Source organism: Balaenoptera ricei, chromosome 12 (assembly GCF_028023285.1).
Source record: "Balaenoptera ricei isolate mBalRic1 chromosome 12, mBalRic1.hap2, whole genome shotgun sequence".
Classification (NCBI taxonomy): Eukaryota; Metazoa; Chordata; class Mammalia; order Artiodactyla; family Balaenopteridae; genus Balaenoptera; species Balaenoptera ricei.
In genome coordinates, this window is record NC_082650.1 from 21,802,039 (window position 1) to 21,824,728 (window position 22,690).

At 42.6% G+C, this 22,690-nt stretch overlaps 1 protein-coding gene across 5 annotated transcripts in view; it reads left to right on the plus strand.

Annotated features, from left to right (window-relative positions):
* Nucleotides 1-22,690, plus strand: part of ADAT2 (adenosine deaminase tRNA specific 2) — a 79,835-nt gene that overhangs the window by 42,460 nt on the left and 14,685 nt on the right. For 3 of the 5 annotated variants that reach the window (XR_009506250.1, XR_009506251.1, XR_009506253.1), the window contains exons 7-9: nucleotides 16,127-16,292; nucleotides 17,789-18,308; nucleotides 22,406-22,526. The gene's annotated coding sequence lies outside the window, so the exon portion shown is untranslated. Of the gene's footprint in view, nucleotides 1-16,126; nucleotides 16,293-16,950; nucleotides 17,400-17,788; nucleotides 18,309-22,405; nucleotides 22,527-22,690 lie in introns of those variants that run through there. The other 2 variants (XR_009506254.1, XR_009506252.1) reach the window with 2 other exon arrangements.

A 22,690-nucleotide genomic window follows, 5' to 3' on the forward strand; every position in this document is an offset into this window, starting at 1 on the left:
TGTAACCAATCTCATTAGTTTCTAGTTTATCCTTTCTCTATTTCCTTTTGCACTATTAAGCAGATACATGTATAATTTCTTATTTCCTTTTTTCTTTCACAAAGGATAGCATCCTACTGTTATTCTTTTATACTTTGCTTTTTTCACTTAATATGTCCTAGTAAATACACCATGCCAGTTCATAGAAATCTTTATCACTCTTTTTTTACAGCTGCATAGTACTCCATTGTCTGCATGTACTATAGTTTATTCAGCTACTCTTTTAATCATGGTTATTAAAAATGGTTATTTAACATGATTATTTTAAAAAACATGGTTGTTTTCAAACAATGTTGCAATAAATAATCTGCACATATATATTTTTGTATTTTTGGAGATGTATCTTCAGGGTAGATTCCTAGAAGTGGGATCTCTCAGTTGAGAGGTAAGTGAATGAATTGTTTTGTTAGTCATTGCCAAGTTCCCCTCCCAAAGGGCTGTGCCAATTTGTATTCCCATCAGCAATGCGTGAGAGCGCCTGTTTTCCCCTAACCCTGCCAACAGGATGTGTTGTCATGCTTTTTGAATTTTTGCTTATCTGATAGGTGAGAAACGGTATAGTTCTAACTTGCATTTCTTTAATTATGAATTATTTGAATATCTTTTCAAATGTTTAAATGACATATATACATTTTAAAATAAATTTTCTGTTCCTGTCTTTTTTTCTGTTTTTCTCTTGAGTTTGGTCATTTCTCCTTCTTACAGAATTCTTTAAATATTGAGGATATTAGCCCCTTGTCTCTGGTATAAGTTACAAACATTTTTCCCAGCATGTCAACAGCCTTTTGACTTTTGCCATACAAGTCAATCTTCTTTTATTTCTTTCCTGTATTGGGAGTCACGGTTAGAAAGACTTTCCCTGTACCGAGGTTAAAGAGGAATATACCCATATTTTCTTCCCATACTTACATAGTTTAAATGTCTATGCTCAGATTCCTGATTCATTTAGTTTATTCTTGTGTATGGTGTGAGATAGGTATAGATTTTGTCTTTTTCCGGTAGTTACCCAGTTTTCCCTATTTTTGCCCCAGCAATGTGAGATGCCCTTTGTCACACACTAAATTTCCATATGTACGTGGGTCTCTTCAGGGACTTTTTATTCTATCCCACTGGTCTGTTTGCCTAATCATATGCCAGTATCCAACTGCTTTAGATATAAAGGCTTTATAGCAGACTTTAGTGTTTGGTAGAGCCAGTTTCCCTTAGAGTTATTCTTTTTAATTGATCTCCTGGCTATACTTGCACATTTATTTTTCCATACTAATGTTAATATCAAATTGTCCTTGATAGTTAATATGATTGAATTATGTGATGATAAACTGAGGAAGCAATTCAGGAGCCCAGAGGTACATTGCATCAGCAGTTAATAATTCAGCCAATGGGAGTCCATGGCAGAGAGACTTGGGACCTAGCATCAGTAGCGCAGATGGAGTAAGAAAAGTCATAGAGGTAGGAGGCAAACACCAGGTAAGATCCATATCCTGGAAATCATGGTTGGCTAGAACCTCAAATCAGAAGTTCAGAAGCAGTGGCCAAGCTCAGAAGTTGGCAAATCACAACCTTACACAACTGTGGTAAAGAGCCAGCAGTCTCAGTGTGGGAGCCCACAAATTCTGAGTCCACAGGTGAAGTGAACTTAAATTACCCATTGGGTAGGAAAATTCTCAACTCTCTATTCAAATAACCAACAATGTGGCTTTAAAGAGTTTTGTTTAAATGTATTTATGCCTGACATATTTCTGGAGTAAGCTTTGTCTCATTTTGTTCCTGGGAAATCTAAGTTCCCTCTTGCAGAGTTCAATAATTTGAAACTAAAAGTTTTAAATGCATTTTAAACAGCCACTTTCCCTCCCCTGCCCACACATTTACCAAAATAAACAAGGCCACCCTGCAAGCCGCTGTCTGATTTGCATAGCAGCGAGAGCTGATGCAAATTCTCACATTTGGGGCTATTTCAGTTTCTGGGATGGCAAAGGGTTTCTTTCCTTAAATAATCCTGAGCATGGTACCTTTTCTAAAGCATGGTTACTGTAAAGTGAAACATTTAAGGAAATAAAGTGTTCATGATAAAAGAAAAATTTTAGATGGTGTCAGGTTTGATTTTTGCAGTAAGAAAACATCACATCCCTGAGTGGAGAGTTAGAATTTGTAGCCCGGAGGTTGGCTGTGGCTACGGCCTCACTCCCACCCACTCCCTGTCACACAGGGCTCCACCAGTCCTGCCCTCCACACACACACGTCACTTTTTCCCTCTCATAAAAAAGCAGGACCTGAAGCCCCTTTGCACACTCTTCTGAATCTTTTCTCCTTATAAGCATAAAATTGCCACCTGCTGTGTTTCTCTTTTTTCCTAAAGTAAATTCAAGAGCTTTGTAATTTTAGCCTAATGTTTGTAAAGAATCCAGCAGAGCATATGCTCGTAAACAGGTAAACAATAAACCCTGATTTATCCAACCTGGTGATAAGACTGTGAAGTAAGCTCGGTTTGTCACGTCCTCACCCCTTTCTCCCATGGTACCATCTCATCCTGCCCTGTTGCTTGGAGATGCCCCGTGTCCCTGGTTCTGCGTCCAGTGCATGAACATTGTTACGTTAACAAGGGTTGATAATGGCAAATTAACTGGAAAGCAAATTGGAGGAAAAGGGAAGGGAATTAATATCTATAGAGCATCTACTTTGTCCAAGGCAAAAGTGCTTTAAGTACCTTGTTTCATCTAAATGTCATACCCCTCCATGAAGTGGGCATTTCTAGCCTCATTTTTTTCACTGTGTCATTCATTAGCCAGATTTTCTCTTGCCTCTGCCTGACCCAGAGCCCTTGCTGAATTATGGTGCCTTCATTTTTTCTTTTTTTTTTAACATCTTTATTGGAGTATAATTGCTTTACAATGTTGTGTTAGTTTCTGCTGTGTAACAAAGTGAATCAGCTATACTATACATATATCCCCATATCCCCTCCCTCTTGCCTCTCCCTCCCACCCTCCCTATCCCACTCTTCTAGGTGGTCACACAGCACCAAGCTGATCTCCCTGTGCTATGCAGCTGCTTCCCACTAGCTATCTGTTTTACATTTCGTAATGTATATATGTCCATGCCACTCTCTCACTTCGTCCCAGCTTACCCTTCCCCCTCCCCGTGTCCTCAAGTCCATTCTCTACGTCTGAGTCTTTATTCCTGTCCTGCCCCTAGGTTCATCAGAACCATTTTTTTTTTTTTTTTAGATTCCATATATATGTGTCAGCATATGGTATTTGTTTTTCTCTCTCTGACTTACTTCACTCTGTATGACAGACTCTAGGTCCATCCACCTCACTACAAATAACTCAATTTCGTTCCTTTTTATGGCTGAGTAATATTCCATTGTATATATGTGCCACATCTTCTTTATCCACTCATCTGTCGATGGACGCTTAGGTTGCTTCCATGTCCTAGCTATTGTAAATAGTGCTGCAATGAACATTGTGGTATGTGTCGCTTTTTGAATTATGGTTTTCTTAGGGTATATGCCCAGTAGTCGGATTGCTTGGTCATATGGTAGTTCTATTTTTACTTTCTTAAGGAACCTCCATACTGTTCTCCATAGTGGCTGTATCAATTTACATTCCCACCAACAGTGCAAGAGGGTTCCCTTTTCTCCACACCCTCTCCAGCATTTATTGTTTGTAGATTTTTTGATGATGGCCATTCTGACTGGTGTGAGGTGATACCTCATTGTGGTTTTGATTTGCATTTCTCTAATGATTAGCGATGTTGAGCATCCTTCCATGTGTTTGTTGGCAATCTGTATATCTTCTTTGGAGAAATGTCTGTTTAGGTCTTCTGCCCGTCTTTGGATTGGGTTGTTTGTTTTTTTGATATTGAGCTGCATGAGCTGCTTGTATATTTTGCAGATTAATCCTTTGTCTGTTGCTTTGTTTGCAAATATTTTCTCCATTCTGAGGGTTGTCTTTTCGTCTTGTTTATGTTTTCCTTTGCTGTGCAAAAGCTTTGAAGTTTCATTAGGTCCCATTTGTTTATTTTTGTTTTTATTTCCATTTCTCTAGGAAGTGGGTCAAAAAGGATCTTGTTGTGATTTATGTCATAGAGTGTTGTACCTATGTTTTCCTCTAAGAATTTTATAGTGTCTGGCCTTACATTTAGGTCTTTAATGCATTTTGAGTTTATTTTTGTATACGGTGTTAGGGAGTGTTCTAATTTTATTCTTTTACGTGTAGCTGTCCAGTTTTCCCAGCACCACTTATTGAAGAGGCTCTCTTTTCTCCATTGTATACTCTTGCCTCCTTTATCAAAGATAAGGTGACCATATGTGCGTGGGTTTATCTCTGGGCTTTCTATCCTGTTCCGTTGATCTATATTTCTGTTTTTGTGCCAGTACCATACTGTCTTGATTACTGTAGCTTTGTAGTATAGTCTGAAGTCAGGGAGCCTGATTCCTCCAGCTCCGTTTTTCTTTCTCAAGATTGCTTTGGCTATTCGCGGTCTTTTGTGTTTCCATACAAATTGTGAAATTTTTTGTTCTAGTTCTGTGAAAAATGCCATTGGTAGTTTGATAGGGATTACATTGAATCTGTAGATTGCTTTGGGTAGTATAGTCATTTTCACAAAGTTGATTCTTCCAATCCAAGAACATGGTATATCTCTCCATCTGTTTGTATCGTCTTTAATTTCTTTCATCTGTGTCTTATAGTTTTCTGCATACAGTTCTTTTGTCTCCTTAGGTAGGTTTATTCCTAGGTATTTTATTCTTTTTGTTACAGTGGTAAATGGGAGTGTTTCCTTAATTTCTGTTTCAGATTTTTGGTTGTTAGTGTATAGGAATGCAAGAGATTTCTGTGCATTAATTTTGTATCCTGCTACTTTACCAAATTCATTGATTAGCTCTAGTAGTTTTCTGGTAGCCTCTTTAGGATTCTCTATGTATAGCATCATGTCATCTGCAAACAGTGACAGTTTTACTTCTTCTTTTCTGATTTGGATTCCTTTTATTTCTTTTTCTTCTGTGATTGCCGTGGCTAAAACTTCCAAAACTATGTTAAATAATAGCAGTGAGAGTGGACAACCTTGTCTTGTTCCTGATCTTAGAGGAAATGGTTTCAGTTTATCACCATTGAGAACGATGTTGTCTGTGAGTTTGTCATATATGGCCTTTATTATGTTAGGGTAGGTTCCCTCTATGGCTACTTTCTGGAGAGTTTTTATCATAAATGGGTGTTGAATTTTGTCCAAAGCTTTTTCTGCAGGTACTGAGATGATCATATGGTATTTCTCCTTCAGTTTGTTAATATGGTTTATCACATTGATTGATTTGCATGTATTGAGGAATCCTTGCATTCCTGGGATAAACCCCACTTCATCATGGTGTATGATCCTTTTAATGTGCTGTTGGATTCTGTTTGCTAGTATTTTGTTGAGGATTTTTGCATCTATGTTCATCAGTGATATTGGCCTGTAGTTTTTTTTCTTTGTGACGTCTTTGTCTCGTTTTGGTATCAGGGTGATGGTGATGTCATAGAATGAGTTTGGGAGTGTTCCTCCCTCTGCTATATTTTGGAAGAGTTTGAGAACGATAGGTGTTAGCTCTTCTCTAGATGTTTGATAGAATTCGCCTGTGAAGCCATCTGGTCCTGGGCTTTTGTTTGTTGGGAGATTTTAAATCACAGTTTCAATTTCAGTGCTTGTGATTGGTCTGTTTATATTTTCTATTTCTTCCTGGTTCAGTCTCAGAAGGTTGTGCTTTTCGGAGAACTTGTCCATTTCTTCCAGGTTGTCCATTTTATTGGCAGAGTTGCTTGTAGTAATCTCTCATGATCCTTTGTATATCTGCAGTGTCAGTTGTTACTTCTCCTTTTTAATTTCTGATTCTGTTGATTTGAGTCTTCTCCCTTTTCTTCTTGATGAGTCTGGCTAATGGTTTATCAATTTTGTTTATCTCCTCAAAGAACCAGCTTTTAGTTTTATTGATCTTTGCTATTGTTTCCTTCATTTCTTTTTCATTTATTTCTGATCTGATCTTTATGATTTCTTTCCTTCTGCTAGGGTTTTTTTTGTCCTTCTTTCTCTAATTGCTTTAGGTGTAAGGTTATGTTGTTTATTTGAGATTTTTCTTGTTTCTTGAGGTAGGATTGTGTTGCTATAAAATTCCCTGTTAGAACTGCTTTTGTTGCATCCCATAGGTTTTAGGTCTTCGTATTTTCATTGTCATTTATTTCTAGGTATTTTTTTAAATCTATATAAATTTATTTATTTATTTATTTTTGGCTGTGTTAGGTCTTCATTGCTGCGTGCAGGTTTTCTCTAGTTGCAACGAGCAGGGGCTACTCTTTGTTGCTGTGCGTAGGTTTCTCATTGTGGTGGCTTCTCTTGTTGCGAAGCATGGGCTCTAGGCCTGTGGGCTTCAGTAGTTGTGGCTCGCGGGCTCAGTAGTTGTGGCTCAGGGGCTCTAGAGTGCAGGCTCAGTAGTTATGGCTCACTGGCTTAGTTGCTCCGCAGCACGTGGGACCTTCCCAGACCAGGGCTCGGACCCGTGTCCCCTGCATTGGCAGGTGGATTCTAAACCACTGCGCCACCAGGGAAGCCCGGTATTTTTTGATTTCCTCTTTGATTCTTCAGTTATCTCTTGGGTATTTAGTAGCATATTGTTTAGCCTCCATGTGTTTGTATTTTTTACATTTTTTTTCTGTAACTGATATCTAGATTCATAACATTGTGGTCGGAAAGATACTTGATATGATTCCAATTTTCTTAAATTTACCAAAGCTTGATTTGTGACCCAAGATATGATCTATCCTGGAGAATGTTCCATGAGGACTTGGGAAGTAAATGTATTCTGTTGTTTTTGGATGGACTGTCCTATAAATATCAATTAAGTCCACCTTGTCTCATTTGTCATTTAAAGCTTGTGTTTCCTTATTTATTTTCATTTTGGATGATCTGTCCATTGGTGAAAATGGGGTGTTAAAGTCCCCTACTATTATTGTGTTACTGTTGATTTCCTCTTTTATGGCTCTTAGCATTTGCCTTATGTATTGAGGTGCTCCTATGTTGGGTGCATACATATTTACAATTGTTATATCTTCTTCTTGGATTGATCCCTTGATCATTATGTAGTGTCCTTCTTTGTCTCTTGTAATAGTCTTTATTTTAAAGTCCATTTTGTCTTATATGAGAATTGCTACTGCAGCTTTCTTTTGATTTCCATTTGCATGGAATATCTTTTCCCATCCCCTCACTTTCAGTCTGTATGTGTCCCTAGGTCTGAAGTGGGTCTCTTGTAGACAGCATATATATGGGTCTTGTTTTTGTATCCTTTCAGCCAGTCTGTGTCTTTTGGTTGGAGCATTTAATCCATTTACATTTAAGGTAATTATCAATATGTATGTTCCTATTACCATTTTATTAATTGTTTTGTGTTTGTGTTTGTAGGTCTTTTCCTTCTCTTGTGTTTCCTGCCTAGAGAAGTTCCTTTAGCATTTGTTGTAAAACTGGTTTGGTGGTGCTGGATTCTCTTAACTTTTGCTTGTATGTAAAGGTTTTAATTTCTCCCTCGAATCTGAATGAGGTCCTTGCTGGGTAGAGTAATCTTGGTTGTAGGTTTTTCTCTTTCATCACTTTATTTATTTTATTTTATTTTATTTTTCTTTCATCACTTTAAATATGTTCTGCCACTTCCTTCTGGCTTGCAGAGTTTCTGCTGAAAGATCAGCTGTTAACCCTATGGGGATTCCTTTGTATGTTATTTGTTGCTTTTCCCTTGCTGCTTTTAATATTTTTTCTTTGTATTTAATTTTTGATAGTTTGATTAATATGTGTCTTGGCATTTTTCTCCTTGAATTTATCCTGTATGGGACTCTCTGCACTTCCTGTACTTGATTGACTATTTCTTTTCCCATGTTAGGGAAGTTTTTAACTGTAATCTCTTCAAATATTTTCTCCGACCATTTCTTTTTCTCTTCTTCTTCTGGGACCCCTATAATTTGAATGTTGGTGCATTTAATGTTGTCCCAGAGGTCTCTGAGACTGTCCTGAATTCTTTTCATTCTTTTTTCTTTATTCTGCTCTACGATAGTTATTTGCACTCTTTTATCTTCCATGTCACTTCTCCGTTCTTCTGCCTCAGTTATTCTATTTATTCCTTCTAGAGAATTTTTAATTTCATTTATTGTGTTGTTCATCATTGTTTGTTTGCTCTTTAGTTCTTCTAGGTCCTTGTTAAACGTTTCTTTTATTTTCTCCATTCTATGTCTAAACTTTTGGATCATCTTTACTGTCAGTACTCTGAATTCTTTTTCAGGTAGCCTGCCTATTTACTCTTCATTTGTTTTTTCTGGTGAGTTTTTACCTTGCTCCTTCATCTGCTGCATATTTCTCTGTCTTCTCATTTTGTTTAACTTACTGTGTTTGGGGTCTCCTTTTCGCAGTCTGCAGGTTTGTAGTTCTCATTGTTTTTGGTGTCTGCCTCCAGTGGGTGAGGTTGGTTCAGTGGCTTGTGTAGGCTTCCTAGTGGAGGGGACTGGTGTCTATGTTCTGGTGGGTGGGGCTGGATCTTGTCTTCCTGGTGGGCAGGGCTGCATCCAGTGGTGTGTTTTGGGGTGTCTGTGAACTTAGTATGATTTTAGGCAGCCTCTCTGCTAATGGGTAGGGTTGTGTTCCTGTCTTATTAGTTGTTTGGCATGGGGCATTCAGTACTGGAGCTTGCTGGCCATTAGGTGGAGCTGGGTCTTAGCATTGAGACAGAGATCTCTGGGAGAGCTCTCACCGATTGATAGTACATAGGGCCAGGAGGTCTCAGGTGGTCCAATGTCCTGAACTTGGCTCTCCCACCTCAGAGGCTCAGGCCTGTCAGCCACATGGCTCAGAAGAAAAGGGTGAAATAAAGAAAGAAAAAAGAATAAAAATAATAAATTAAAAAATTATTAACATAAAAAAATAATTAAAAAAAAAAAGAAGAGCAACCCAACCAATAGACAAATCCACCAATGATAACTAGTGCTAAAAACTAAACTAAGATAAACATAAAAATCAGAAACAACTCAGTCGCAGACAGCAAACCCCAAGCCTACAGTTGCTCCCAATGTCCATCACCTCAATTTTGGGACGATTCATTGTCTATTCAGTATTCCACAGATGCAGGGTACATCAAGTTGATTGTGGGGATTTAATCTGCTGCTCCTGAGGCTGCATGGAGAAATTTCTCTTTCCCTTCATTGTTTGCACAGCTCCTGGGGTTTAGCTTTGGTTTTGGTCCCGCCTCTGCATGTAGGCCACCCTCAGGTGTCTGTTCCCTGCCAAGACAGGAGGGGGTTAAAGCAGTGGCTGACTGGGGGCTCTGGCTCACTCAGGTCTGGGGGAGGGAGGGGTACAGTAGTCATAATTGGAATGCGGGGTGAGCCTGCAGTGGCAGAGGCCGGCATGACATTGCAACAGCCTAAGGCACGCCATGTGTTCTCCCAGGGAAGTTGTCCCTGGGTCATGGGACCCTGGCAGTGGCGGGCTGCACAGGCTCTCGGGGGTCGGGGGCGGGGGTTGTGTGGATAGTGACCTGTGCTTGCATGCAGTATTCTTGGTGGCAGCGGCAGCAGCCTTAGCATTTCATGCCTATCTCTAGGGTCCGAGCTGATAGCCATGGCTATCATCTCTGGAGCTAGTTTAGGCAGTGCTCTGCCATCTGTGGGCACACGGGGAAGGAATCCCCTCTCCTCGCGCACCCCGAAACAATGGTCTCTTGCCTCTTTGGCAGCTCCAGACCTTTTCCCGGACTCCCTTCCAGCTAGCTGTGGTGCACTAGCCCCCTTCAGGCTGTGTTCACGCAGCCAACCCCAGTCCTCTCCCTGGGATCCGACCTCCGAAGCCAGAGCCTCAGCTCCCAGCCCCCACCCCCGCTCACTTGTCTGGGTGAGCAGACAAGTCTCTCAGGCTGGTGAGTGCTTGCCGGCACCGATCCTCTGTGCGGGAATCTCTCCGCTTTGCCCTCTGCACCCCTGTAGCTGCGCTCTCCTCCGTGGCTCCTAAGCTTCCCCCCTCCGCCCCCCGCAGTCTCCGCCAATGAAGGGGCTTCCTAGTGTGTGGAAACTTTTCCTCCTTCACAGCTCCCTTTCAGAGGTGCAGGTCCTGTCCCTATTCTTTTGTCTCTGTTTTTTCTTTTTTCTTTTGCCCTACTCAAGTACATGGGGAGTTTCTTGCCTTTTGGGAAGTCTGAGGTCTTCTGCCAGCATTCAGTAGGTGTTCTGTAGGAGTTGTTTCACATGTAGATGTATTTCTGATGTATTTGTGGGGAGGCAGGTGATCTCCACGTCTTACTCCTCCGCCATCTTGAAGGGCCCCCCTCCAGTGCCTTCTGATTTATTCAATGCCTAGGACAATGTCTGCTGCATAGTTGGTACTCAGAAATCTTGTGCTCATGTGTTGCTTAACCATGGACCTTCAAAGATTCGAAGCCTGGTCCCCAAATCATTACTTTCGAAGTTGTGGGTGTTAGCAAGGCTACTTTGGTAGATGGAGGCCTTTTCAGTATTACTCTTTTATCTCAGCCACACTGTTTAGGACACTGCTTTGTCTGACCCTGAATAAGATTTCCCTGACTTCTCTGATTCTGTTTCTTCTCTTTTCTGTGCCTTTGGCTGACCCCAAATTTAGAAAACCTGGTAATTTGACCCTCTAGATTTTCTCAAAAGTCTGTCCCTAATGACTGAGCTTACTCTACACTGCTAAAATGCCAGCAGAGTCTGACCTCAAAAGTACTGAGTCTGCTTTTTCCCAATTGAGAATGTCATTCATATTTCTTTTCAGAATTCTTCCCAGCACAGGAGGATACTTCTAGATGTGGCCAAATACACATGACCAGTAAACAAATGTAAACATGCTTGACTTCCACTAACCACTGGGCAAATGATAATTAAAATTAAGAGTAGCCATTTTTCCATCCAACAGACTACCATGAGTTTAAAAAATTGAAAATATCCCAAGTTAGCATGGATGTGGGAAAACTTTCATCTATTTTTGGTACGAGTGAGTATTGATGAACATCTTTAGATGTCCAATTAACAGGGTTGATCAAAATTTCAAATATACATATTTGCTAGTTTCCTTTTGATTGTTTTCTGTTGTTTGCCAATTATTTTTTGAATTTTTGTCTCTTTTTTTCCCCTGTGTTAGTCAGGCTTCTCCAGAGAAAGAGAAACAACAGGAGGTAGATAGATGGATAGATAGGTAGAGAAGTAGCTAGCTAGCTATAGCTGTAAATAAAAGAGGTTTATTATAGAATTTGCTCACATGATTATGGAGGCCAAGGAGTCCCACTATTTGCCATCTGCAAGCTAAAGGACCAGCAATGCCAGTGGTGTAATTCAGTCCAGGTCTGAAGGTCTGAGAACCAGGAACACTGAAGGCAGAAGACAGCTGTCCCAGCTCAAGCAAAAAGAGCAAATTCCTCTTTCTTTTGCCTTTTTATTCTTTTGGGCCTTCAATGGATTCAGTGAGGCCCACTCACACTGGTGAGGGCAGTCTTCTTTACCCAGTCTACAGACTCAAATGCTAATCTCTTCTAGAAACACTCTCACAAACACACTCAGAAATAATGTTTAACCAGCTATCCGGGCATCCCTTAGCCCAATCATATTGACCTGTAAAATTAACACATAAAATCTTTTTCTTTCCTTCCTTCCTTCCTTCCTTCCTTCCTTTCTCCCTCCCTCCCTCCCTCCCTTCCTTCCTTCCTTCTTTCTTTCTTTTCTTCCCTTCTTTCTTTTTTTAAAAGAAATCTTGCTGGCTGAAATTTGTTTCCTTAAGAGAGTTTTCCTGTGATGTGTGTCCTTCACTTGTTTTCCCCTATGTTCCTTTCATCCTTGCTTGCTTAGTTAGAGAGAGGGAAGCAACTGTAACTGGGTTATTTTTTATTTAAAGGACTTTGCTGAGAGCCACCCTCATTCTTGAAGGTCAAAAATATACGGGAGATGTGTTTCCAAAGAAATGAATTAGCAGGTATGGGGAGATACCTCAAGCACAGGCTGACTCCGTGCCATTTTAGAGGGTGGACTGGATTCTGCGCGGACTTTCTCCTCTTCATCCACAGCATGTCCAGCTCCCAGGTCTCCTTTCTCTCACTGAAGACCCAGGGCTGTCAGCAGCCTACACGGGGTCATGTGTGAATTACAGGAAGGCTTTGGGTAATGCCTGCTGGCTAGTGCTCGGGGAGCAGATGCTGTCTTCGGGTGATCTGGGGAAGGCATTTAGCGCTGCTTGTAGAACAGGGCAGGGGCTTGATTCCAGCTCCCTCTGCTTACCCTCTGGGCCAGGCATCCTTCTGCAGGGCCCTGCCTGCACACCCTTACCTGAAGCCCTGCCAAGGATGCCGGCTTTGTCTTCAGATCTGACATTGAGGAAATCGGCATTTTGCCTGAGCTCTAAAGACGTGGTCCTTAGCCTCCTTCCCCGCCTCAGTCCAGGCTTTATAGTTTTTGGCAGTGTGTTTTGTTTGGGGCATGGTCATTTCTTTGTTTCATTGAAAACAGTTTTCAGAGAAGAGAGTAAAATAAAATCCCTACTTCTTCTACCACGTTAACCAGAAGTTTAATTTCAGAAACATAACATTATAACTATTTGAAATTGTCTTTCATTTTACACTTTTTTTTCAACACTCACTTCACTCACTCACTCACAATTGGCTGTGTTAGTCATGTACACTCTCTGCAGAGAGAATAAGTACTTAGATTGCTAAACTTACACGGTATTGCTCAAAAACGCTTTGTTTTCCCTTGACTTTTGTGCCAGCAAAATCTTTCTCAGCCATCCTGGGTTCTTGTACTCTCCTATGTTCTTTTGCAGTTTTCCGAAGAACGCAGCTGTCTGGGAAGGCACACTAAAGGGGTCAACACTTAGATCATGGAATAATTCACCCATTTCCAATAAACAGCACCAAACCGAGCATTAGTTGGTTTCAGAATTCCAGTTGACTATGATGATCATTTTAGCTAAACTCTCAGCTGCTGGCAGGACTGGTGGAATGGTCTGAGTGGGGCTGTGCCTATTTGTAAGTTAACATTGGGCATGGGGAGGTAGGGAACAAAACAACTACTTGATTAAGAAATGCTAGTTTGTTGAGGATTTTTTTTTTTTTTTTTTTTTTTTTTTTTGCTTGTTTAAAATTTTTATTTTCCTGGGTTGTTCGGTCCAACTGGAAAAAAACCAGTTTACAATTGATCAGATAGGGAAAGAGTCGGGTGTGGAAATCCAAATTAATTGGTGCCATAGTTTTTTTCTAACTGACTCTGGTATCTTAGGGATTACCAGCCTGGGCCACTGGTTTTGTTTGTGGACAGCCACTAGTGAGGAGAGCTCTTGGGCATCTTTTTGTTTCTCCCGAAGGCTGTGTGTTTGGCCTTAGAACAATTACTGATGTGCTCACAACCCTCCTATGAGTCTACCCAGCAGGGTGGCCAGGCCAGGACTTCGGCTCCTTCTCCTGCACGTGGAAGTGTCCCCTACATACTTAGATTTTGTGACCCGGACTCCAGGGTTTGAACAACAGCCCTGTTTGTAAATAGCTTTAAAAGAACACTTCAGTGTCCCCACGTTGTACTGAGAATTTTTTCCTATATCATGACTTTGGTGTGTGTGGGGTGGGTAGGTTGAGGTTGGGGGCGTGTGTGTTTCTGTTTAAAGTCCTGAGAAGAGAATCTTTTCTTGTAAAGATTCTTTGTTTTAAAAATAGTATTCTTTGGTTTCCAATTTGCTTTTTATGAGGAGAAACCATAAAAACATATTCATTTATAAGGAGGAGTGGGATAAAGAGCATAGAAGAAATGCACACTTTAACAAAACAGCTGTGACAATGTCTTCGTCTAACCAGCATGGTCCAGCACATTAAAAAAAAAAAAAATCCCAGTACCAAACAAATTACTCTTCAAGGGGAGGAGGTTGAGAGCAGCGTGCAGAGAAAGTGTCCAGTTTAGGTAGAAAATGTAGAAGAACTGACCTCCCCCTCAGGGTCTGCTGAGTGCTGTGGATATAGACCCAGGACTGGGATGGACATCGTCTCAAACATGCTCGCCGTCCAGGTCGTCTGTAATTTGCACTGAGATGTAATTGAAGCTGTTTTCCAAGACGATCAATGCTTCCTTAGCGTAAAAATCGGGGATCAGCACGTGATCTCCTTGGCTGGCTGGGGTTGGATTTCAGGGGAGGCTGAAGAGAAGAGAATTGAGCATCGGGAATATTTGGGCCACGCGAAGCCGCTGGGGATCTTACACACCTGAGGGGTTTTGTGTCTTTATACCCTTCACACAATACAATTTTAACAGTTACTGCCACGTTGCATCGTAGTCTTGCCAGTCTTGCTAAAACATATTGTACTTTTCTGTTTCTTCAAAGCATGATAAATAAAACCTTTTTTTAATTAATTCCATTTTTTTTCAAATTCTTTTCCCATTTAGGTTATTACAGGGTATTGAGTATTGAGCAGAGTTCCCTGTGCTATACACTTAAGTCCTTGTTGGTTATCTCTTTTAAATATAGCAGCGTGTACTTTGGAATGTTTAAATCAGGAATAGCTTTAAAGCATTGATCGCTGTCTCCAGCTGTTGGCAGAGCTGGTTCCAGGGCCCGTGGAGGTTTGGGAGACCATCCTTTTGAATAGCGTGTCTGCTTTGGGTGGATATTGGTGTTGCTTCCCTGCCTTGCGGTCTGGGGCGCCTTCTCAGTGCCATCAGTGTGTGGCCTGCAGCTTCTGACCCATAGGAGCATCTCTTCTATTTCCTTCTTTGCTGCTCCCAGGCTTCTGGGTGCTGAAAAACCCTTCAAACCAGCTTGTTAAGGTTGTTAAACTGGAGTCTGAGACACCAACCAAGGCCTGAGAGGACCCAGCATGCACCATCTTTAGTGTGGACCAGAAGAGAGCTATTTTTGCCTAAAAGGTGCCTTTCTTGCTTACTTCTTGATCGCTGGCTGTGTTTTGTGTGGATGAGGGTTTTGGCTAGCGTAATTTGATAGATTAGGAATCCCTGTGATTTGAAGGAAAAAGATGAATAAAAATAGGGTAAAGGCCATATTGTATTTGGAGGTTGTGTTCTACCCTGACCACGTTAAGGCAGAATCCCCTACAACTGCTTTAACACCACGTGGCTGAGCCCTAGGAGAGCTGTCAGTGAGCCTAGACTGTTGGGGGACTATAAAACCGAAAAGTGGCTCTGGGTGAATTTGGTAGAAGGAAATGTGACTTCCTGTCCTGTTGCTACCTTGGGAAATAAACCATTCGTCATGGATCTGTTTCCTTAATTGTAAGTTGAAATATTTAAAACAGAAAATAAGAGTCTTCTAGCTTAGCATTCTGAATTGTGTGTGTGTGTTTCTCTTTAAAGTCCTTTAAAATACAAGACTCATGGCAGGTGGCCAAATAGTAAACATCACATCTAGTGCCATCCTGAGATCAGCTATCAGGACAAGAGCAGCAGAACAAATTACTTGGGCCTCTGTCATCAACCCTGACTTGATGGAACAAGGCAGGCAAGATTGGAGATGGATACCACTTTTCTGCACAGAAACCTTTTAACCAGCATCCATTAAACAACAGAGAACGGGGTGGCTTCTCTGCTGGGGCCCCGGAGCCATCAGAATTGATGAATAAGAATAATTCTGACACACTCCTCATTGGTGTATGGTGGGCTGCCTGAATTTTAAAATCCTCTTCCTTTCTCTAAAAATGTTATATCTCATTCTGTATGTTCCAAGATGATCTGCATTTAATATTTTTCCACCCCCTTAAATCTTGCCATCTACATGCTGATGGGTGAAGGGATATCTCATTCTGAAAATCTCAAGCAACTTTTAATTTTAACAAAACTGCAAAAGTCATAAATTTTAAAAGGAAAGAAGAGGGGTGGGGAGGCGTATTTCACTTTCAACATGTTGTCAGAAATGAGTGAGCTAGAGTCTGGAGACAAAATCTTGGCCAGGAAATGATGACAAGATACCCATGATTCTGATCTGTCACAGAGATGATAACAGACAGATTGGTTCTTCCCAAGGGTCCTGGGGGCTTCCTGAGGATGGCGGCTGGTTTGGAACCAGAGCTGAGATTTCCCCCTCTCCTTTTCAGATTGTGTTTGCAGCATGCTCGCCAGACATGGAATCTTAGAAGAGCCACTGCGAATGCTAGATGCAGTCTGTAGAATTCATTGTCTTTTAAATTTGGATATCATTCATGACCACACACATGCTTAGGAAGTGAAGTATACATATGTCATTTGGATGCTCCTGGTACAGTACGTACACTTGTGAAAATGTATCTGTGTAAGGTACTAGAGTCTCTTATAAGGTCCAGAAAAATCCCGTGTGGATCTGTCCACCTTATAGACCCCAAGGACACCTCTGATCCCTGGTTAGTCATCCATTCACCCACGTCCCCAGTGCTCTGAGAGCTTCTGGGATTGCCTGCTAGGGTCTAATTCATACACTGTATTTACATGTTGAATTATAATCCTACTCTGCCTAAATCAAATCACTGCCTTGCTTTCCTGTTACCTGTAACAATAAAGTCAAATTCCTTGCTTGAGTTCCAAGGCCCCTCTGATCTGGCCCATACCTCCCACCTCCTCTCCTGTCACTGTCCTGCCCAATCCCTCTCCTTCTCAGCCGCCCTGGCCTTCTTTCTGTTCCTAGAGCACCAATCTCATTTCCTCAGGGCTGTCACACTTTCTGTTCTCTCTGCCTGGAATGCACGTTTCACTCTGCAAGATTGGCTGCTGCTTCTTGACATTTATTCAGTTCCCTGACCAAATGTCCCAACCTCTGAGAGGTCTTTCCCAACTACCCTATCAAACGCTACTCCCTCTCCATCACTTATCACATGAGCGTTTTATTTTTCTTCTCACTCTGAGACTTGATCTCTGTTTATCCACTTGCCATCTGCCCGTCTCCCAGGCAAGAGAGCGAGCTCAACGGCAGCAGGGACATTGCCGGTGTTCTTCAAGGCCCCCGGGCAGCCCCGAGAAACGGGCCTGGCACGGAGGGGTGGCTAGCTCCACATGTGTGGACTCAGTGACCACACCTGCGCTGGCTGCAAAGTGAGCGTCATGTTTTGAGAGTCAGAACGACAACAACAAACTAAACTGGGAAACTAAAATTTCTTCGGAACGATGTCCCAACCATGTCATAAATCTGCCTTTCCCGCTGGATTTACATCGCTTGCTTTTGGACAAACGAAAAAGCACAATTCTCTTCTCCCAGAGACTTGCCTGCATGCATTTGCTTCCTCGCATCCCTGTCGCCTTGGAAATCGCTCGCGCTGCCGGCCCTGCTCCCCTGTCTCCTCTAAAGCCGATTTGCAGCTCCTGCCCTGAGGAAGCCCTTCTCATCAGCCTGTCCCTCCACCTCCGTTCTCACTCCTCAGCACATCTGGGTGCTGGCACGTTCACAGGCATCCTATGTGTGAATTTGCACTTGCTGATGTCCTTTTCTAGAAAAGTAACTTTATCCTTTGATGTAGAGGTAACAGGGAGAGGACAGGCAAGGGTACTTTGTAATCATATTTTCAGTTACTTGAAAGTAAAAAATTGTGATTTTTTTCCCCCTTTGCAAAAATTTTTTAATGCTGTTAACTGATATCGGAAGCCACCTGGGTCTTCTATTAAATGGGCCTGCTGTCATCTTCAGAAAGGTAGTTTGTTGCCTGAAAGAACAAAGGCTTGTTTGTCTGCTGACTAAAATTTAAAACACCCAATGTGACTGTATCCAATCAGAATGGTCTCACCCTTTCCAGTAATGACAACGTGTCCATGGTCCTTGACAGCAGCACGTGAAGAAGGGCACTTACTCCTGTGAATCACAGGTTGCAGGATTTTGGAGGTCTCTGCCGACCTCCCAGCCCAGGACAGACCCTGTGAAGCCATCCAGCACTGCAGCAGAGCCAATCAATAACGAGATTACTCACCTCGTCCTTTCTCCTGCCTCTGGGCAGCAACAAAGCCAACCCACTGTAGTCAAACAGCTTTTACAAGAACCACACACACTTTCTCTTCAGTGTTTCCAAAGACAAAACCTCAGTGTGGTGTGTGAAGTGACAACACAGGAAGGCGGTTGTAGGGCCAAACCAACCCTGCTGCTCAGTTCTCTCTCCCAGGCTCAGAGACCAGCCTGCCTTCCTGTGGTTTCCGTGGAACCGAAATGTTTGCGTGGGTTTCGTCATCTCCAGGAGAAGCTAGCTGGTCATGCGGTGACGGCCTCGTCCTTCACCAGGATGCCAAGTGCTGGGGGATGAACCCAGAGACTTCATAGAGCAGGTGTGTCCCCCCATCCTCGATCTGACTTTCTGTACCTTCAGGTTTCATAACTCAGCCTGTCTCAGAGTGAGGTGTTATTTAATGATGTGATAAAACAAGGATACATAGTTTACCATGTTCACACCTGTGGGATTTTGAACTACAAAAAAGCAGCAAAGGGGAAAGAGAAAGGGTCAGTGAAACCCTATACTTCATTTTCATTTCTCAACACCCCTGTTTCTGATACCCAAGCATTTCTTCCTTCTACCATTTTCTTCTCACTGAGTCCTCACAGCTCAAGTAGCAAACAACCCATGGGCATGATTGAAAAGAGATATTTCCTGGGAGGTAGGGAGCAAGACTGGCTCAGACCTCCTGCGTTGGTCCCGCTGGGGCCTCCCAGCTTCAGTCTGGTGGGGATATACTGAGCGCAGGCCTGCAGCTCACATCCCAGTCGAGCGAGCCCTCACCCGGGATTGGTGGGTCTGTGCACATGTGTGTATGTGTGCGTGTGTATGTGCGCTAGGAGCAGGCTCGTGGGATGGGGAGGGTGGAAAAGGCTCAAAATTCAACCTCCGGAGAGGAGTTTTAAGAGAGTCCCAACTAAAGAATTTTAGTACAAAACTAGAGACAAATGCATCCTTTATCAAAAGGTGTTACCAAGAAACGTGTCAACTACTTGTGCTTTTCATTCAAACTTAAAGTTAAGTCACAGTTAACAGGCCCTTCTGGACTGTTAACTAAAGATTCCAGCCGGAACAGAATTATCTAGAGCTCCACAAGAAATCTTCCATGTGCTGTCTGTCACTGGCTTTGACAGGCCTGGTTCTACTGATGTCACCGTGTCCTGTGTGTCTCTCTGAACTTGTTCTAGCCCATGTTTACACTGTCTCTCCACACCCCATCCGCAGCCAGTATTTGAACAACCCCTCCTGTCTCTTTCTTCCAAACAGAAAAGAGGGAGGTACCACCAGTGTCCTCTGATGGAGTGTCACAGAATCACGGCTGTGACATCTTAATAGCTGCACTCCATGACAGAGCCAAAGTTGTCACTGCTTTGCTAAATGGCAGGTCAGGAGGGGCACAAAAAATGACTTTCTCTCAACCTCCTGCTGTCCTGTACTTCAATGCATTTTCAGTCAGATTACTCAGAATTATTAACATTTTATAGCGTATTGGAAAAGTGATGTCAGGTCATTTTCTTTTTTCTTTCCTTTTTTAAAAAAAATATTTATTTATTTATTTTGGCTGCGCCGGATCTTAGTGGCGGCACGTGGGATCTTTTAGTTGCGGCATGCGGGCTTCTTGGTTGCAGCTTGTGAACTCTTAGTTGTGGCATGCTTGAGGAATCTAGTTCCCCGACCAGGGATCGAACCCAGACCCCATAAATTGGGAGCATGGAGTCTTACCCACTGCACCACCAGGGAAGTCCCGATGCCAGGTCATTTGCTAAAGCCTGAGTCTTCCTGCGCTTTATCCCCAGCTCAGCTTTTGAACTGGTAGCATAAAACCCTCTCAGTTTTCCCATTTGAGATGAGAGGTGAATGAAATGGGCCTTCAATGTGCTTTCAAGAAGACATGATTTTTAAAGTCACTTTGAACAATTTAGAAATGAGCACAATTGCTTTTTCTATCCCTCATTTGGTTAATAGAGAAAAGGGTTTCTCAAGCTAAGATGAGAACTTCTGGAAGAGTCATGAGCTCTATGGCTCTGGATATCTCCCAGCTGGTTTTAACAGGCAACTCAGGTCTGGGGTGGGGGATGGATGGCTAAGTGCCAGCTTAATTGGAACGTGGAGTTCCAGTTCCAGCTCCACCACATATGTGTGACCTTGGTCAATACCTTAACATCATTACAGATCACAATGATAAATAACATCGTTACGTTATCAGTGGGGATAACAAGAGTAGCTACCTCATAGGATTACTATAAGGGTTAAATGAGCCCATCCATTTGGTTATTATTCTGGTGAATAGTAATTGTAGGGCAGAGAAAAGGGATTTATTAATCACTGAGAAATCGGGAGGATGAACAGTTTAATGAAATTCAAAAGCTATTGGAAGAGGGCAATAACTTGACGGAATTAACATCACATTTTATTTTTATTTTACAAAATCCCTTTGGGATTCTTGTATATGGAGGGGTGTCTCGCTATCCCTTCCACCCCTGTCACTTTAGGCTAGACCATGGCAGCTTCTCCAAGGACTGTATTTTGTCATTTTAAAATTGGTTAGATGGGGTAACTCTCACCATATTTAAAAACAACCTGACTCATTTTCGAGCTCTTGGATTACACTTTATTTTCAAAAGCTTGGGGGAAGTTCTTACCCAAAATGCCCTGGTGAATTCTAGAATTACAGAAATTTCTTCCAAAGTACATCTGAAGAACCAACTATACAAACTGTCAGTTATAAGATGAATAAGGTCTGAGGACCTAATGTATAACATGGTGACTATAATTGATAACACTATATCATATAATTGAAATTTGCCAAGAGAGTAGAACTAAAATGTTCTCACACACACAAAAAAGATAACTATGTGAGGTGATGAACGTGGTAATTAACTCCACAGGGGAAATCTTTTCACAGTGAATATATATGGAAAATCATCATGTTGTACACTTTAAATATCTTACAATTTTGTTTGTCAATTATACCTCAATAAACCTGGACGGATAGATAGATAGATAGATAGATAAATAAATAAATAAAGCAAGCAAGTAAGTGAGTAACAAATGGTTCCACCTCCTCTCAAATAGAGAAAGGTCTTTTTTGGCCAAGAGGAGGGAATTTCTTTTCCTTACTTCTCTCCCCAACTCTCAATGCAACCCCAAATCAAGATTATTTAAATTCTCAAACTTACTTAACAGAATGGTCTCCCAGTGCTATAACCAGCCACGCTTCCGTGTGGAAACACAGCCAACACTTTTTGTTCACCCATGATTGAGCTTCTTTCTCTTCAGTTCCTTCAAAAGATGAGTATTAGGGGCTTCCCTGGTGGCGCAATGGTTGAGAATCTGCCTGCCAATGCAGGGGACACGGGTTCGAGCCCTGGTCTGGGAAGATCCCACATGCCGCGGAGCAACTACGCCCGTGAGCCACAACTACTGAGCCTGCGTGTCTGGAGCCTGTGCTCCGCAACAAGAGAGGCCACGACAGTGAAAGGCCCGCGCACCGCGATGAAGAGTGGCCCCCGCTTGCCGCAACTAGAGAAAGCCCTCGCACAGAAACGAAGACCCAACACAGCCAAAAATAAATACATAAATAAATAAATTAAAAAAAAAAAAAAGATGAGTATTAGGTGGGGAAGCAATGTATCTGCCTGTGAGTTCCCTTGTGTCCAAGTTCAGTAGAGGGATGGAAATATGAGGCTTCTTCCCCATGGGGCAAAGATGTGAATGTCTCATTGTCATCAGCTTGTAGGAAGGAGGTCTCCAGCCCAGAGGAGCCAGAGGCTGGTGCTGACATGTTTTCCTGGCCCTGGGATTGGGCTGTGACCTCCAGGGCCGGTGCTTCATGCCTGCATCACCATACAGGCTCCAGGGAGTGGGCCTGGCCCGGGGACCATGGCCCTTGCTGTAATGGCCCTTCCTCCACCTCCTCCTCCTCCTCCTCCTCCTTCCCCCCTCACCTGGGCTGCCTCGTATTTCCCCAGCGTGGCTCCTTCTGCCCAGTGGGGACCTTTCTCTCTGCCTTCAATGCCGAAGGAGCCACACCAGCCTAGTGGTGAGGGTGAACTCAGGACAGGCTTTTCCCCATAATTCTGAATTTCCTAGGTTTTGTCAGTGTAAACCAGACTCTTAATGCTATTTTAATGTAGTTATTTTGTGTGTGAATAATATGCTCTTTTTGCCAAACCTCAAGCCCTGGAACTAAGATCTCATAAAAATGCCTAGAGTCCAAAGCTAATAGCTGTTATTCAGCTGTTATGGGGTAAGGCCGAAAAAGTTTCAGATTGATGTTATTCTCACCAAGGCAGCAGTGATACAAAACTATTGAGGGGGGCCCCAAGGCTCCAGATGCCCAGGGTGTAAGAAGCGCTGTGTCCCATCAGGATGTTCCAGTTGCTTTCCCTTCACAGCCCCTGTAACAGCTTCTGCCTTCTTGATCCTCAGCTCAGTGAATAGCCTCACCTCCCACCCAAGCTGAAAGTCCTGGAAGTCACCTTTGACACCTGCCCCCCAACCTCTGTCACCTACCATACACATCTGATCATCGCCAACATTCATTCAACAAGTATGTATTAAGGGCCTGTTGCATGCCTGGTGTTCTGCTGGGTGGGATGAGGAAGTGGCGCCTGCCTGTAGGATAGAGGGTAGCGTCATGGTTAAGAGTGTGGACCCTGAAGCCAGAGGTCACGGGCTGGCGCTGCCACCATTAGCTCTGTGACCTTTGACAAG